General features: G+C 39.2%; 1 protein-coding gene across 1 annotated transcript in view; it reads right to left on the bottom strand.

Moving 5' to 3' along the window:
- The window catches only part of AFAP1L1 (actin filament associated protein 1 like 1), a 98803-nt gene that overhangs the window by 46194 nt on the left and 33275 nt on the right, over positions 1–19334 (bottom strand). The gene's annotated exons all lie outside the window — the stretch shown is intronic.

The following is a 19334-nucleotide window of genomic DNA, read 5'->3' as shown; positions in this document are numbered from 1 at the left end:
CCCAGCAGCACAAAAACGGGTCCTTTGGCTGGTAAAAGGGGTGAATTTTGGGCTTGCACGCATTAATCACTTTTCCATTGATTCCTATGGGAAACATTGTTTCGTCTTACAAACTTTTCACCTTAAGAACCTCGTCCTGGAACCAATTAAGTTTGTAAGACAAGGTATCACTGTATGTTGGTCAATACTTTATAGTTCAAGAAGAAATTATATGCCCGCACTAGATCTTACAGTACTTGGCAGATGAACAAAAGTTTGAAAAATAGGACAATTTAATTAATGAGGGAGCAGGACAGGTATTGCAGCTTCATTTTAAACATTGGCAATGGGTTCGAGAATCTTATAAGACTTATAAGTAAGTGGGACATGAAGAAATGAAAGATTCCTTTCATTCAAAGCCCCCACCTACTTGGCCTTTCAAGTTCTTGTCATTTTTGCATTTGCTCATTTATAATGTTGCTGTAGCTCATGTCCATATTAATCCTCTTCTGTTTTAGATTCTTAAAGTCCAAGAATGGAAAAATCCTCCAGGTATCTTTATAGAAATGTGCTCTCCTCCAGTTCATTACCTGTTATCAGAACTTGAAATGAAGGGGCAGAAAAGGACATTGAAGCAGTAATTCTGTAACATTGCTAGAATTCTGTAAATTATGTAACAGTATTAACCTTGCTGTTCTGTTTGCATACCCCACCCCCCAACTCATAGTAAGAACTCCTCAAATGAGAAAAAGTCAATTAATCACAGGTTTGAGATTGGCATGAGAAACAATCTACAGGTCTCAAATTTCATTTCAGGTCATATTGACCCGAGCAGAACAGCAAGATTAATACAGTTTCTTTTTCCACCTACTTCACTCCTCTGTCATTCTGTATCCTTTCATTATCATACCCCTTTTAAAAAGGTTCTCCTAAAGAACCTGGCTTAATATGAAGGGAAGTTTTTGAATTATTGAATGAGACAGAATTCACCCTATATGCCTCAGAAAAGTTATGATATTTGATATACATAATTACATACTGTATACTACCTGTGACAGTCTACGGAGAAGGGCGGCATACAAATCCAATAAATAAATTAACAAACAAACAAACAAACAAACAAACGAACGAACGAACGAATAAATAAATGAATAAATAAATAAATAAATAAATAAAATAAATAAAATAAAATAAATAATGTTTAATAGTGCTATGGAATGCTTCAAATTCAAAGCAGCGGGGAACTGCTATGCAGCAAGTGAAGTATTCACAAAACACTTGTTGACAGCTCTTTAAAGCAGCCGTGCTTTCCACAACTGTAGCACAATCCCGGACAAACTTGCTTTAAAGAATTACCAACAAGTGTTTATCATTTATCCATGCATGCTCTGAAGCATTTTTTTAAAAATCTGAACATGGCACAGCCCTAACACATAGTATAACAAGTAACCATTGAGAGACTTATCCTTCATGAATTTATCTAATTCTTAATATGCTGCTTTTGCTCAGGAGTTCTAATGAAGTATTTTTAGAGGAAATATCCTCTAAAGCAGGGATGTCAAATTCACATCCTCATAGCATCACGTGATGAATTGGGACTCCACCCCCAACCCCCATTTGCTAAACTGGAGAAGGGCATGGCCAGCACATGATGCATTCAGCCAGGAGTTTGACAGCCCTGCTGTCAAATTAAGAAGTCCATCTTCAGTGACATGTTCGGTGGCATGTTATCCTCTCTAGTCTATCACCAGAGCTAGCAAAGACATTTATCCATTGGTTGATTACTGTTTATTACACCTTATTTACACACTGAGATGCCACACATATAAAAATATCTGGAATAACTAACATTTCAATAAAGCTGTCTTGAGAGTCTTGCTTTATATTGTGATCCTCTCCTTGCCGCTTAACATTTATTTCCATTATATCTCTTTTAATAACAGAGTTCAGTTATATCTCTATAATTGTTTACAATATAATTTGTTACTTTTATCCACCCCAGGAAAAATTAATAAACAGCTGCCTTTTTGTTTGAAAATCTATTGCTACATTATAGACCATCCACTTCTAACTATTCGATTCGATCTTCACTATTCCTTTAACATCATCTGAACAGCAGCATGGTCCATATATGTATTATATCCAATTTTATGCAGACAAAACCAATAAAGGAAAGCATACTGTGACTCAACAGAGCGTAACCAGAATAGAAGTGAAGGAAGAAGCAAAGCTGGAAACTGTACGTATATATGTGTGTCAACATCATTAATTTCATTTCTTCTAAATATGTATGCCAGTCTTGAGAGGCACAAAAAGCATGAGACAATGTTTTTCTATAGATACAAATTTGTCCCACTACTGTAAAACTTCCTCTATATGACAGATCTGAGGGGCCTGGATGAGTCAACAAACTCAAACTCAACCCAGACAAGACGGAGTGGCTGTGGGTCTTGCCTCCCAAGGACAATTCCATCCGTCCGTCCATTACCCTGGGGGGGGGGGAACTACTCAGAGAGGGTTTGCAACTTGGGTGTCCTCCTCGATCCACAGCTGACATTGGAACATCATCTTTCGGCTGTGGCAAGGAGGGCATTTGCCCAGGTTCGCCTGGTGCACCAGTTGCGGCCCTATTTGGACAGGGAGTCATTGCTCACAGTCGCTCATGCCCTCATCACTTCGAGGTTCGATTACTGCAACGCTCTCTACATGGGGCTACCGCTGAAGAGTGTTCGGAAACTTCAGATCATGCAGAACGCAGCCGCGAGAGCCATCATGGGGCTTCCAAGATTCGCCCACGTTTCTTCAACACTCCGTGGCTTGCATTGGCTGCCGATCAGTTTCCGGTCACAATTCAAAGTGTTGGTCATGACCTTTAAAGCCCTACATGGCAATGGATCAGATTACCTCCGGAACCTCCTGCTACTGCACAATCCCAGCGACCAATAAGGTCCCACAGACTTGGCCTTCTCCGGGTCCTGTCGACTAAACAATGTCGTTTGGCGGACCACAGGGGAAGAGCCTTCTCTGTGGCGGCCCCAGCCCTCTGGAACCAACTCCCCTCGGAGATTAGAACTGCCCCCACCCTCCCTGTCTTTTGTAAACTACTCAAGACTCATTTATACCGCCAGGCATGGGGGAGTTGAGATAGCTCTTCCCCCTAGGCCATTATAAGTTATGCATGGTATGTTTGTTTGTATTTTTGGTTTTATAATAGGGGTTTTTAGTTGTTTTTTATTATTGGATTGTACATGTTGTGTTTATTATTGTTGTTAGCCGCCCCGAGTCTGCGGAGAGGGGCAGCATACAAATCCAATAAATTATTATTATTATTATTATTATTATTATTATTATTATTATTATTATTATTATTTCTAATTCAACAGATAGCCTTGTAATTCAGCAGGTTAATATTCAAAATTAATGTTCTTGTAATAAAGAGGATGCCTTGCATTGTTAATTATAACAGATAATTTTGTGACATAAGACAATATAAGTCTTTGGTCTACAAAAAAAAGTCCTAATAATATGAAATGAAAAGCTCCAAATTCTCAAACTATGGATATAGAGAAACAGTTTGCATGGAATGTCCTGGAATATACCACAAATGCCTTGAGAAATGAATCCTCTTTTCACATCCAGAGTTTTGATGTTAAATCAACATTCAGTGGGGAAATAGTCCTTGATTTATGACCACAATTGAGACTATGTCATCTATTGATAAGTGAAGTAGTCATTTAGTGAGTAGTGGGCAATTTTATTGCCTATATATGTCAAAAAGAATATATTACATTAGAGTCCTATGGTCTCCCAAGACATTGATGTGGTAGAAGGAATCAAATTCTTGATCTCAGTAAGGTATGTAACAGAAATCAAACTATGTAGCAAAAATATGCCATGGTCCTTCATCCCCATGATTTGTTATTACAAGCTTTGACGTTAAATTCCAACTATGTTTGCAGATGTAAAGTACTTTGCTTTGAGTGAATCTACTCAACTGCCACAGATAGAGATGGCTAGAATAGTAATAAGACTCATACACAGAAGCAAAATTGTCCCATGCTTTGCAAGAAAATGTGCAATTATAAAAAAACTTTGTATCTGGACATTGTAGAGTTTTTTTGTTCAAGATACTCCAGTCAAGTAAGCCAGGCATAAGAATTAGTTTTTAATCTTTTCAACTCAAGAACAAACCACAATTCCATTTGAGTCAGATAATTTCACTTTATGTCACAACCTCAGTAAGATAATATCAAGTTTTTGTAAGAACAAATTTATCCATGTTTAGGTAAGATCTCAGCAGTGCTGTCCAACACTGGGAATTCCAGAATGCTTACTCCACATTTTATGAGAAATAGTAAACAGGGTTGTTCAGACACACACTGCACATACCTCTAGAAACACCATAAGAACAGAAAAACTGAAGTCCTTTTCTGAATTATGAGAGGCATGTGAACTACTATTATTGTTCATTTCATGTAGATCTTCACTATCAAATACAGTATCTCCTAAATCTGGAGGCAGACTGTTTTGGGATCTATCTAAATCTTAGAAAACTTGCAGAGTTCATTCACACAACATGCCTCAAGTGAAATGATAATGCTTCGGAGTTGGCTCTAGAAGCATTTAATTCTGTTAACTGAGTTAGGGCTTTGTAACTTCATGACCACTTTCAAAAAGATGGTACTGGCAAGATTTCATTATACAATGATTCCTCCCCAATGGCCACTTTGGCAAATGGGCTAGAATTTGGCTCTTGTGGGCAATCAATATTGGAATGCAATGCACCTTCTGTAGTACCTAGGGCTTTTGTTTCTTGGTGGACTGATTGGGCGGGGCTTGGATGGGGCCCTAAATTGATTGAATTTGGCAGAGTCTGCTTTGCAAATCCTTGGTTAAGTTCTGAGCTAAAACTGCTCCTTTCTACCAAGTATTGACCTATATTAGCAGCAGGTTTACACAATAGTCTGCTCCATCATTGGCCTATTAAAGTATGTTGTGTGAATCCTGCCATTGGTGAATGGCAATACAGTGTTCCCTCGATTTTCGCGGGGGATGCGTTCCGAGACTGCCCACGAAAGTCGAATTTCCGCAAAGTAGAGATGCGGAAGTAAATACACTATTTTTGGCTATGAACAGTATCACAAGCCTTCCCTTAACACTTTAAGCCCCTAAATTGCAATTTCCCATTCCCTTAGCAACCATTTAGATTATTACTCACCATGTTTATTTATTAAAGTTTATTTAAAAAAATATTTATTAAAGGCAGACGAAAGTTTGACGATGACATATGACGTCATTGGGCGGGAAAAACTGTGGTATAGGGGAAAAAAAACCAAAGTATTTTTAATTAATATATTTGAAAAACCGTGGTATAGACTTTTTGTGAAGTTCGAACCCGCAAAAATCAAGGGAACGCTGTACAATGGTACCTCTTATTTAAAAAGCCTCTACTTAAGAACTTTTCTAGATAAAAACCGGGTGTTCAAGATTTTTTTGCCTCTTCTTAACAACCGTTTTCTACTTAAGAACCCGTGCCCGGAAAAATTTCCCAGGAAATTTGAGAGTGGCACAAAGGCCCAGCCAGTTTCCTGCCATTCCCCCTTTAATCCCGGCCATCTCAAGCTTTTCTGGGCTGCCAGAGTTGCCTTTTGGTGGTGCTTAAGGAGGCTTTGGCAGTCCAGAGCGAACAAAGCATTTTCCTTTCTCTGGGCGCTTGGAGAGGGAATAAACCTCTGTCAGCACCCAGATAAAAGAAATGCTTCCTTCACTCTGGGCAACAACTGTCCTTCTCCTCTTCTTTCTCCTCCTCCTCCCACCCAAATTCCAAGCTTTTATTTCTTTTCTTATGGATTGGCACACATTATTTGCTTTTACATTGATTCCTATGGGAAAAATTGCTTCTACTTACAAACATTTCTACTTAAGAACCTGGTCACAGAACGTTCTTAAGTAGAGGTACCACTGTATTTGTGAGAAAAAATTGAAACGGAAAAAAATCAATTACACACGCATACACACACACCATGATGCTTTCCATCTCAACCTCAATGTATTTGGTTAAGGCGAGAATGGAAGGGTTTTATTTGCTATGTCATTATACAAGGACTACCTACTGTAAGTCAGCATCAATCAGTGGCTGGCCAGATGTATCTGGAAAACGTCCAAGCAGAGGTTGAAAGTGACAACATTCTTCCACCATTGCATCCTTCATATAAAATCCCCTTGCATTCACTACAAAAATGGCAACATGAGATGAAAGTGACCCTAAATATATATTCCAAAATCTTCTTTTCATTCTGCTTTATCTGTCTCCCTACCATTGGGATGCAAAGATCCTGGGTCTCCTGTTGCTGGGAACAAATCTGGAACCTGAGTTCACAGCAGGCTCAGGATGCCTCTATCATAAACGTTTTCCTGCAGCCTCCGCTGAGGTGCTTTATCTCCCTAGCCTTCTGTTTCCTCCTCCTTCAATACAGCCAAGCAAAATATGAGAGTTTTAGGTTAGGAGGCTACAAAGAAAGAACATGCCAGAAAAGGGACGTAGGCAGCTCCAAATAAGGGGTATACCTAAGAGAGGCCTATCAGGAATATTGAGTTCGCTGCCTCAGCAAGAATAAGAGGGGACACCGAAATCTAAATTCCCCCCCCCCCCAAATCGAAGGAAGAGTCCAGGATGGTTACTCTAGCCCCATAGCTCTATGGACTGGGTTGAATTTTCTGAGGACCCGCCTCCCTGATGATGTTTCCTCAGTCGTTCAACTCAATCCTCAGCTCACTGATGCTTTTCCTTCAGCTAATGTGACTTTTGGGTTGTACATTTGGGCTCTTTATTAATCCATACCTGCCTTTTCTTTTGCCTTTTCCAATGGAACTAGGGTTTTTTTTTGGTTTCCCTAACAGATTCAGTGACTTCTCTGTGAGTTCCTGTCTCACGCAGCCTTTGGGCGCCCGGGCAGGTGACTTATTGAATTTCTTGGTACTGGCTGTGGGGTTCGCACTACTCTACATTGTGGTCGATTTCCAAGATCTTTTTGCTGACCCATTAAAGCCTCCGGTTGTTATTTAAGCCGTTCTTTGAACTGCCTCGCTTGCCTTTGGCTGCGGCGCGGGCTGGCTGTTTTGTTTTATTTCATCTTTGGTGTGCTTTGCTGGCCTTCGGCTGCATCGTGGGCAGGCTGCTCTGTTTTTGGTCTCTCCTTTCATCCATCACTACCGTATCGTCTCTTTTGCCTCAGCTGACACAACGTTCGGCAAGCGAGTGCTGAAGCAGGTGCACGAGGAGCCGTGAATAAGAATTTGCCTGCCCTACTGGACTCCTTACCTTTGGTATGTCCCATCGTGGACTCTTCCTTCGATGTGAGGGGAAAAGGAGCACTAGGTCTTACCTCATGCTCCCTTTTTCCAAGAATTGAAGGAAGAGTCCAGACCCATCCTTAGGTCTGTTTTTTGCTGGATGCCAGAGGGATTTGGTGTTTTGTGTTTCTGCAGGCTTCTCAAGATCTTTCTAGTCACAATTTGTGGGTTCAACTGGGAGCTTGTGTTATTTGCTTCGGACTTGTTGTCAACTGAGGAAATTTCTTCAGGGAGGCGGATCTTCAGAAAATTCAACCCAATCCATAGAGCTATGGGGCTAGAGTAACCCTGACTATTATTATTATTATTATTATTATTATTATTATTATTATTATTATTATTATTATTATTAATTAGATTTGTATGCCGCCCCTCTCCGCAGACTCAGGGTGGCTCACAGCAGTGATAAAACAATATACAATAACAAATCTAATATTAAGAGTCTAAAATAACAATTTAACATGAAAAGCCTAAAAACCCCATTATTTAAAAAGTATACACACAAACATATCATACATAAAACTACATAGGCAAGGGGAAATGTCTCAGTTCCCCCATGCCTGACGGCAGAGGTGGGTTTTAAGAAGTTTACGAAAGGCAAGGAGGGTGGGGGCAATCCTAATCTCGGGGGGGAGCTGGTTCCAGAGGGTCAGGGCCACCACAGAGAAGGCTCTTCCCCTGGGTCCCACCAGCCAACATTGTTTAGTTGACGGGACCTGGAGAAGGCCAACTCTGTGGGACCTGACCGGCCACTGGGATTCATGCGGCAGATCCTCAGAAAAAGAGTGTATCATATAAAAATTAATGCCCCTTCTCTTCCCCTTTCCTTTTCTGGCATTGCTGTAAGATGATAATTGGAGGTGTCAGCATTTAATTAAGCATTTATATTTAAAAGACCATATTTAATAAATAGCTGAAACAACAGTTATACCACTGGTTAAGAAAATGATGGGCAACGCACCATATCAAAGTGTCTTTATGTTTGATGTGCAGTCAAAGACAGGAAGGAGAGGAGCAAATACTTCATACCTGACCTCCTTAGAGATTCATTCCCAAATATGCCAGCTTTCTCCTTAGATTCAGTTGTGGTCAATAAACATTTTTGGGGAAGGATAAGAATAAAAATATATAGTTCTTAAATTGGTGCCTTGTGTGCTCCGAATAGGTTGCATAGTAAGTGATGTGGAAATTGCATGATTTAAGATGCATGACACAGAACACTTATTTTCCTGTCCCCATCCATCAACCGTAGCCTAGAACTAGCCAAAAGAGAGCTTCTGTTCATCCTTGAATGGGTCTCTAGACAGACACAAATCAAGTAATTAAGTAGAAGATTCAATTTACTGATAACCGCAATCAAAGAGTACTCAAATGAACTATAGAGCCACACTCTAACAATATAACACTGCATATTTTGTAGGCATTGAGTGTTCCACAAGAGGGTAGCATTAGAATATAAAACAGTATGAAAAGGGGTCTTGGATGAGTGCGTTCTCTCCCTCTCATATGAAATAGTAGAGAAGATAGGGAGGGAAAGGGGGAAAATCAAGATTAAAATGTAGCAATGAAATTCTTAATATAAGATTGTTGTCAATAAAGTATTAGCCAAATACATGTCTATAATGAATTACTGACTGGCATTTAATAAATCATTTTCATACTTCATATTTTAGAGAACTAGAATCCTGTTGCTTTAATGAGAAAAACATTCAGAGATGGGCAATTTCCCTCCACTGATAAGACTAATTTATGTATTGAAAGACATGATTGTGAAACATTATTTGGGACAGGATATGCCAAGAGAATTTAATTATTTATTGGGTTATTTCAGATCAGACCAGTTTAACAGAGTTGGAAGGAACTTTGCAGGTCATCTAGTAGTCCAACTCCCTGCCCAAGCAGGAGACCCTTACATCTGCCTCTACCTAGGATTAAACTCACAACTAGGGCACAGCAGCTGGTTAATTTATTTGAGCTAACCCTTTTAAGCATCAAGAAATGTGGGACTCAATAGTCCCCAGGTGACATGGGACTTCCTATCAATCATCTTTGACCCTCTGACCATGATTATCTGGGGTGGCTGGGTGAACCTAACAACATCCAAAAGACAATGGGATCAGAAAGATTCAGAAAGGATCTAGTGCAATCTTCTCCCACATGTTGCCTTCAAATCAAATACATCTGTAAACATCAGATTAAAAGAAACCAATAAATTGGCTTCTTGAACCTCCAATTGGGATAGTTCTTTGGAACATCAACATTACTTATTGTCAAGACCACAGAAAAGTTGAATATACCTACTGATTCCAAATGGGGCCTGAGCTATGTTTTCAAAGGAAACCACATCAAGATATGGACAGGGGCATTAGGACTGTGAGCTGAGACACCTGCTTTTTACATCCATGCCCCTCTTAGCTGGTTAAAGCAGTCTGGGAAGTTCTAATGGTGGTTAATCCTTCCTGGAGTGAGGAGATTCACCCTTCACATAATTAAGAAAGTCTTAGTTCATCATACTTCCGAATAAGCCATCAGTGGACACAATTATATTGGACAATTTTTGACTTGTATATAATCTTCCCTTTTGGGAGAAGATGATTGAAAAGGTTGTTATGCAGTTATGCACTTGGAAGAAGTGAATTATCTGGATCCCTTTCAATTATGATTTGGATCTGAGATAGAAATAGTATCAGTCATGTTTGGGATAATCTCTGATGAAGGTGGAATGGAAATTATGCAACATCCTTGCCCTATTTGACCTCTCTGCAGCTTCTGATACTATCAACCATGGTATCCTCCTTGATTAGCTCAGAAGACTGGAGGTAGGCTGCACCAACTGTACTGGTTTGCCTCCTTTCTCCAAAGCTGATTCCAATCAGTGGCAGTTGTGAAAGAGAAATCTCACACTTGATCACTATTATGTAGGGTGCTACAGGGTGCAGTGTTTCCCACTTTCTTTCTTTCTTTCTTTCTTTCTTTCTTTCTTTCTTCATTCATTCATTCATTCATTCATTCATTCATTCATTTAACCCACCTTTGCCGTCAGGCATGGGGGAACTGAGATATCTTCCCCCGGGACTATACAGTTTATGTATGGTATGTTTGTACAAATGTCTGCTTAATAATGGGTTTTAAATTGTAAATTATTAGATTTGTTATGAATTGTTTTATTCTGTTGTGAGCCGTCCCGAGTCTACGGAAAGGGGCGGCATACAAATCAAATAAATAAATAGTGTTTTCCACTTTCCTATTTAACTTCTATATGGCACCCCTCTGTGAGTTCATCTGTTGCTGTGGCATAATATATCAGCAGTATGCTCTTGATACCAGTTATATATCTCTGCCTCTTGCAAATTAAACAATGCTATGAACATTTTATACCGGCACCGAGAGGTTGTGATGGTTTACATGGGGAATAACAGGGTTCAGCATTCTCTGGCAAGATTGAGTGGCATTTTGGTTTGGGGCCTTCTGGTTCTAAGACTATGCCATCTTTGGTGCTGAAATCAATGACACTTTGCCAGATGCCCAAGTTGCAACCTCTCTCACAGTCCAGGGCTCTAGGTCACAGCCCTGGAATTCCCAAGTATCCCTCTGTCAAATATTAACAAGAACTAACTCTGTGTAGCTTTCTGTAAAAGCCAAGTGTTGGCTCTGCATTCATTTTTTATAAAGATATTATCAAAACGCCCCAATGAAAATATATACTGTTTTTCATGTTAACTGGGACAATCCCTCCTTTGATCTTTGTAATTACTCTGGGGAATTAGGGTCTCAAAGATTGAGCCCTTCTACATAAAACGAATCTTCTCCTGAATGAAAACATTTTTGACACAGAAAAGAATAGCGCCGGTCGACTTACCGGCCGGCAGCATTTGCCGGAGGGACCGGGCAGACACCGGACTCCCTCATGGCGTCCGCCATCTTGTTTTCGGCCAAAATCTCGCGAGATGAGATTTCGGCCGAAAATCAGGCCTACGAGGCCTGACGTTGCTGCCGGTCAGGGGCGGGGCCTGCAGGCCCTGGGCCAAGCCTTTTCGCTGGGACCGGCAGCTGGAGCAGACACCCGCCCGCCCTCCCTATTTTGCAGTGTGCTACTATTGGGTCGCCCTAGGGGGGCCGAATGGGAATTTTTTGCGGCTTCGCCCATTAGGCATGGCCGTTTTTTCGCCCATTCCACACTGGGGAGATGGATGTGCGGTTAGGGGGTGCTTGCATTTAATAGGTTGATTGGCTTACCTTTGGTCATTTGGGTAGGCAGGTTAGGGGCGGAAATCTGGGTGGTGGTTAGCAACTGCGCGTTCTCCCTTGGGCATCTTTGGGGATGATTGACAGGTTCTCTTCAAGCTCATGGTGGGGTGCTACCTGAGCAGTTGGGGGGAACCTGTCTTTGGGTCCCGCACATTGAAGTCCCCGGGTAGGGGTGCGCCGGCGGGACCCCCCTCATGCGAGTGCATGGCAGGGTCTCAGGTGAGGGAGAGGTCCCTCACCTGGACTAGCATCGAGCTACGCCCATAGTTGCCCAGGAATGTTGATTGCTACGTCATTTCCGCCCCGGAAGTATTTGTTTGACCCTGCAGGTCCACTGTTTGGGTCATAGTTAAGCATGTTGATTTTATGCTAATTTATGCTAATTTATGCCAATTATGCAAATTATTATTAATAAAAATGACCCAAGTTTAAATCCAGCTCTTGTGTCCGTGTCGTTACTCTGTCTCTTCGGCAAAAAGTATTGTACTGATCATGTAATTGAAAGTTGTTTCTGCTGCAGTATTTAGAAAATAACTGAAACTTTTTTCTCACTTCAGCTAGAACTTATCAATATAGAATTCTTTATTGGCCAAGTGTGATTGGACACACAAGGAATTTGTCTTGGTGCATAGGCTCTTATTAAATTGTGCCTTAAATTAGTCATATATTTATTTATACTAATAAATATAGGTGAATCTATCAGAATTACAACAGGTCTGTTTGCATGATAGATAGTAGAAAAGGACAATCGAAGTAAAAGTTCATCTGAATATTTTTAAATTGAAGCATATCTGTTGCACAGTCAGCTTGTATTTAATGCATTCTTGATATACGTCAGACCTATTACAAAAGTATAGAAAAGGGTGAACATATACTAAGTGTATTTCTGAATGTTTGTTTGTTTTCCAGGTAAAAAATAGCATGAGGAAATGTTTTCTGCATATATGTGGATCTTAATCACAGGTTTTAGTTACTAAATAAATACAAAAAGAGGAGCTCTCTGATCATTGCAAAACTAATTATAGGAAGAAAAATGCTGAAAAACTATTCTAATTGTTTTGTAAAGAGGAAAAAAAGCTTGTGCCTGCTTTTTCATTTGATGTCAACGAAACCATGCCTGTGACTAATGTTGCTGCTTAAAATAACTGGTTAGAAACATTTGATAGATATCAACATTGCACTCTGTGAGGTTCTTGATATACAAGAGCTATTCAAGGATGCTACCGTTGACACCATCCATACAACTCCTGAAATTGAGTTTACTTGATCTGATATGTAGTATAAAACAATTCTTCAATAACTGGCAGGGCACTTTGGAGCCAAATCATATTAGGGACATGTAGATTTCTTATATTAATACTCCTGTTTTTCATATAATTATCTTGTGTGAATAATTATAATTATCCAGATGATACTTCTTAATGAGAAATGTTTAATGGTTTTTTGAAGTATTTTTAAGGTTGGTTTTAAGAAATTTTCAGCCAGAGGCAATGCTGCTTATCTAGACCACCAAAAAATGAAGGTCAAACAAGCAAGGCTCTAGCCAGCTTGGAATTCTCCCTCAAGGATGCAGGAAGCAACTATGTCAATAAATGACATGAGCTCAGAAGTTAAAAACAAGCAAATGAAAACATCAAAAGGTATTTTTGCATCCTTTAGATGAACTCAATTGCAAATCAGAGTGGGTGGGATAGGAGGAAGGAGATCTAAGCAGGTGAGCAATTGTCAAAGCAGGAGACTCCCTGCATCTTAATCTACAGAGAGCAATCAACCAATGGAACAGCTTGCCTTCAAAAGTTGTGGGAGCTTCATCACTGGAAACTTTCAAGAGACTGGACTAAACAATTAATTTCCTCAACACTGTCAAACTTTTTACTAAGTCTGCACTTCTATTTCTACTAGTTTTTTTTCATCATTCCTATCATCCTTTTCCTCCCACTTAGGACTTTATTTCTTTATTTATTAGAGTTGAAAGGGACCTTGCAGGTCATCAAGTCCAACCCCTTTCTTAAGCAGGAAATCCTACAGCACCCCAGCCAAATGACAGTCCAATCTCCTCTTGAAAATGTCCAAAGTTGGGGAGTTTACAACCTCCACTGGCAGGCCGTTCCACTGGTTGTAGGACTGTATGACCTACAACAGTGGTTGTAGGACTGTATGACTGTAACTTGTTGCTTGTACCCTAGGATTTTTATTAATATTTTCTTCATTGCTTATTTGACCCCTATGACAATCATTAAATGTTGTACCACATGATTCTTTACAAATACAGTATATCTTTTTCTTTTATGTACACTGAGAGCCTATGCACCAAGACAAATTCCTTGTGTGTCCAATCACACTTGGCCAATAAAGAATTCTATTCTATTCTATTCTAAAATGGTGTAGGGTCTCCTGCTTGGGTGGGGGGTTGGAGTATATGACCTACAGTACAAGGTACCTTCCAACTCTGTTAATATGTAAGTATCTTATCTGGCTCCGTATCATGCAGGGGTATCCAACTGGCGGCCTGCGGGCCAGAAGCATCATGCGCAAGCCATACCACCATGAAAAAACATCGTGAAACGTCACATGATGACGTGACACTACGAGTTTACCACCCATGCCCTATAGCATTAAGGAACATTTCAGTGCCTAAATGGACTTTTTAATATATTTATACCCAATTACCTTAGTAACATTAGGAATGTCTCCCTCCCATTCCATGTGTTAGGATTCCAGCTGCTCAAAATCGCTCCAGTTCATAAATTTATCCTGTAGTTTGCTGAGAAGCATTTCTGAATCAAGCTTAGATTTACATCCTATTTCTATCACAACCAGATTTCAGGTTATCCACAACTCAACAATTAAAACAAGGTAAAAGGAAAACCCAGAACATTGCTCAACTTTCAATCCTAGAACAATATTTAAAGTTAATCTTCATAAGGAAGCGGTTAACTGTGGGATAATACACATTGTCTAGTTGCCACGATGCCAGGACAGAACAAAAAGTCTTTCAGAACAGAAACAGGTGACATAAGCCTTTGCTCCTCTGTGTTCCACCACAAAATTGATCTCTGGATGTGGTTTTAAAGTAGTATTTTCCTCTTTTATTGCCTTGAATGCTCCTTTTGGTTTTAGATATCTGAAACCCCTTTACCTCAAGTGACTGAAGAAACAACAAAATGCACCTACTGCACCAACTTTTGTTTTTTGCTTTTTCTATAAAAGCTCTTAATTAGCTAGCTAAAAAAGAGAGAGAATAGTAGGTTTCAAGTCAGCAAACACTCCTAAGGAAAGTTCTACTCCCAGTGTTATTCTATCACTGATGGCAAAGGTTCAGAAGTTAGTAAGAGAACTCAGCAGTAGGAGAATTGTGCGCAGGAAGGGAGTCTGCCGTGTGGAGTGAATAACCTTGAAATCTGTTTTATCTTAGCCATACCTTAAGCCAATTTAAAAATTAAGCTGCAAACGAGAGCAACATAAATTGAAAGTGCCCTATGTTCTTTGATATAAAGGGGGGGGGCTTTCAGCACCAGCAAATTAATTGGATCCATAAAGAGGCTAAATTCTGAGGAAGGGTGCACAAAAGATTGGATTTGGAAATAGCTATTATGTAAGCATTCCCATGCATGTGTCCATGATGTTCTTGGACTCTGCAGATTTCTTGATTTAGAATCTTTCAATTTCTTCTTTCAACTTTGGAAGCTCCCAGTTCCTGTTGTTTCCTTCCTCGTTGTAAGCATTTCCTTCCAGTGCAGGTGAAGGCTGAAAGGGTGGGCCAGGGAATAATCATTGTTTCTAATTTGGCACAAAGGACTTCCTGTTGCTCAGGCCTCAACATAATTAGCCACCCTAAAAACTGAGGCCTAGCATGGCCATAAACAAAAGAAACCTTTGGAGAAAGTAGTTTGTTTGTTTGTTTGTTTATTTATTTATTTATTTATTTATTTATTTATTTATTTATTTATTTATTTATTTATTTATTATTTATTTATTTATTTATTTATTTATTTATTTGGTTAGTTAGTTAGTTAGTTAGTTAGTTAGTTAGTTAGTTAGTTAGTTAGTCCAAAACCACAATGATACACAATGAAGGTTATAGAGGAGGCACTCAAAGTAAAATATATCAAGGAAAGAATAGAAGAGAAAATATAGGAATAGGATATATGAATGACGGAATAGAAGAAAGGTTAGAGGGATAGAAGAGAAGATACAGTATATGAGATACAGGAGAGACAGTAGGACAGGGGACGGAAGGTATGCTAGTGCGCTTATGCACGCCCCTTACTGACCTCTTAGGAATCGGGAGAGGTCAACCGTGGATAGTCTAAGGGTAAAATGTTGGGGGTCAGGTTCTGTCTTGCTTTTCTAAACTTTAAATAGGAATGTATATGTATAATATTTAAAATTAAGCAAATATTATCAGTTTCATGACATGTCAGTATCTTCAGTTAATATGCATTTCTTATTTCTGAGAAAATACAGTGCGTCAGATATAATTTCTAAGAATATTTAAGAGTATTCTTACAGAGTTTTATGAAACTGACCACTTTCAATACTTGGATTTAAATTAATCCTTGAAACTTTTCTCAGCTATTTCTGCAAACTAGCGGCCCGTGGGCCTGATGCGGCACATGCTGTCCACACCCGGTTTAGCGAAGGGGGGGGGGAAAGTCATGATACGTCATGTGATGCTGCTATGATGATGCAAGTTTGACACCCCTGCCCTAGCCCTTTAGGACTTTAGTCTCAGTGTTCACCTTTGGACACTGAATCCTGTGGTCACCCTCATAAACTAATCTTAAAGAGCTTTAAGCAATTTATCTCTCTCTCCAATAGACCTCTGGGTCTTTTCCATTCATAAAATGTTTTCAATGAGAAAGGAAGAATGTGAATTATGGCCAGAACCTCTAGGAAATCCTCCACGGAGGGGAAATATAACTCTCCCAGAATTGTTCCTTTGTGCCTGCGGTTTTCCTCGGTTGGCTGAAATTCCAGTTTGCTGAATAAAACAATTTTATTGCCCATTGTCTGCTAACATACATTGAAAAAACTATAGAAATTGCACAATTGTTATTCTCTCCAGTGTTTAGTTGAGTAGTGATGACCACACACACACAAAATGAGTAGGAAAAGGTTAGAAAAAAATCAAGAAACCAGGCATTAAGTTGTGCAGATTTATTCAACCAAAGGCAAAACATAGTTAATTTTTGAAATAGACAATTCTGAAATATTTTGGATCACTTTTCCTGCTTTTAAAGCAACTAAAAAAAGAGAGGTCTGATCCAAAATTATTATTTTTTTAGAAATGTGTTTCAATTTAAGAATATCTTAAAAGTTGAAGGCCAGTTCTATAACCATATTTTCTGCTTTTTGTCCATTATTTTCCTTCTACTCTGTGATGTATATTGACCACCCTATTATTTATGCACAACATATATCCAGATATGGCCCAATGGTTTTCCAAAGCTGTCAGTATAACAGAGGAAAAGCCAATTAAAAATGATATTATTTAAAGAATTGTGTTTTCAGAATGAATATCACTATGTTTATTATGAAACCTCATAACTTAGTCTATTTTTCCACAGTGGTGCCTATGATACCTATTTAAGAATTACAGGTCTCAAAAGAAATTGGAGTCCTTTAGAAATACATGTTAATTCAAAAGTAGTTTTAATTTTTATTTGCAAAGCTGAATTTTGTTACCTATAAGTTAGGTGCTAAAATATTTTTATTGAATCTAATGTCTTTTAAAGTAACATTAATGTCAAATAGCAAATTTTGTTGACTAAATTGTGGGTGGGTTTTTTGAAAGCACCAATATGAAGTAATATAATTATACTGATAATAGAGTAATTCCATTTAAATCAAATAGTGACCAATGATCAATTAATTAAAATTATTGTATTGCATGTGTAATTTATTAGTAAATACAATGACCACACAGAATGGCGACAACTGGCAATTTCTTGCTAGTGGCATCCAGTAATTTCATCTTCAAATGACACTTGTTACTATAAGATGTACAGAGGAACATACTGTAAATGTGTGTTTCCTTTGGGTTTTCTGATGTTTCCTGTTACCAATTGTTTTCATTTACTGTTCTCAGGTAGAAATCATTAGGATTGCACGTGCTACTTGATAACTTATTTTTACTTCTGATCTTATTTCTCTTTGTTATCACCTCCTCCTCCCCCATGCTATTGCTTGACTTTGCTGATGCTTTTCTTATACAACTTAGGACAACTTACCTGAGTTCGCCCTTCATTTTATTCCCACAACAAACCTGTGAGATAGAAACAGTTAATAAAGGTTCGAGGCAAGTCAAGTCAAATAGAATAGAATAGAGTAAAATACAGTAGAGTAGAGTAGAGTAGAATGGAGTAGAGTAGACTAGACTAGAATAGAATAGAATAGAATAGAATAGAATAGAATAGAAGAGCAGAATTGCAAGGGTCTTCTAACCCAACCCCCTGCTTAGGGTGGAAACCCTATATCATTTCAGACAAATATTGTCCAATCTCTTCTTAAAAACTTCCAGTGATGGAGCATTCACAACTTCTGGAGGCAAGTTGTTCCACTGATTAATTGTTCTAACTTCCAGGGCCAGGAAATTTATCCTTCGTTCTAAGTTACTACTCTCTTTGATTAGTTTCCACCCATTGCTTCTTGTCCTGCCCTCAGATACTTTGGAGAATAGCTTGACTCCCTCTCCTTTGTGGCAACTCCTCAGATATCGCAACACTGCTATCAAGTTGAGAAGGAGTCACTCAGTAAACATCTTTTGCAAACTGAGATTTAAATCTATTCTACTGTTCTTGATCTCTTTTTAAAATAACTTGGTTAATAAAGCAACTTTAACAACAGCAACAAGCAGTTTATGCACACACTATCCCTTTGGTATAGGATATAGAGGTCTTCCCAATGTTGCCTTTCTCTTTAGGCCAGCATGCTATTGAGGCTAGATCCAAGAGATCTGGCAGGAAAGTACTAGCATTTTCCAATAAAAATCCTAACAAACATTTCTAATGCAGTATTCTGATTCATATGAAAGAAGACCATACGCAAGGGCAGTAATTTCTTTAATAGGTCTGCTGCAGGATTTTGCTACTAAATGACATGGATACATCATGAGAGGTCCATCTCCATGGCACAGAATGACTATTTTCAAAGGTAACTTGCTTACATGTGAAACATGTTAAATATTTTGTACTGTTTTATTCTTTCTCACATGGGATCTTTGATCAATGACCATAATAAAATGTTGATTTTATATACTGTTTCCTATTCATCTACATCACTCCTGTGACTTTTGCCCAGAGCCCTGCTGAGGAGTCAAAGTTTCCCTTTTCTCGTTCTGGCCCTGGCAGGATTAACATCCACACAGACTATATTCCACGAGGTCTCTATTTCTATAGATAACCACTGCTGCTGCCTCCCATTCATGCACATAATCATCTAGGACAGGGACAGGCAAAGGTGGCTCTTCTATGACTTATAGACTTCAACTCCCAGAATTCCTGAGCCAATCATGATAGCTCAGGAATCCTGGGAGTTGAAGTCCACATGTCATAGAAGAGCCAACTTTGCCTACCCCTGATCTAGGAGATAAGGCAGAGGGTGTGGAAAGTGATGAATGAGAACCCAGGTCTGTAACACATCACTGCAGCTACATCAGGAACAGGGGCAAGGAGGAAGGGTGATAGAGAAGCTGCTGTGAAGTAATGGGCAGATGGTAGGAGAACAGAGAAAACTGGTTTGTGTCTTACAAG

The sequence above is a fragment of the Erythrolamprus reginae genome, chromosome 2 (assembly GCF_031021105.1).
Source record: "Erythrolamprus reginae isolate rEryReg1 chromosome 2, rEryReg1.hap1, whole genome shotgun sequence".
Lineage (NCBI taxonomy): Eukaryota > Metazoa > Chordata > Lepidosauria > Squamata > Dipsadidae > Erythrolamprus > Erythrolamprus reginae.
Note: the sequence above shows the minus strand (reverse complement) of the source record. Positions and strands in the feature narration are given on the sequence as shown.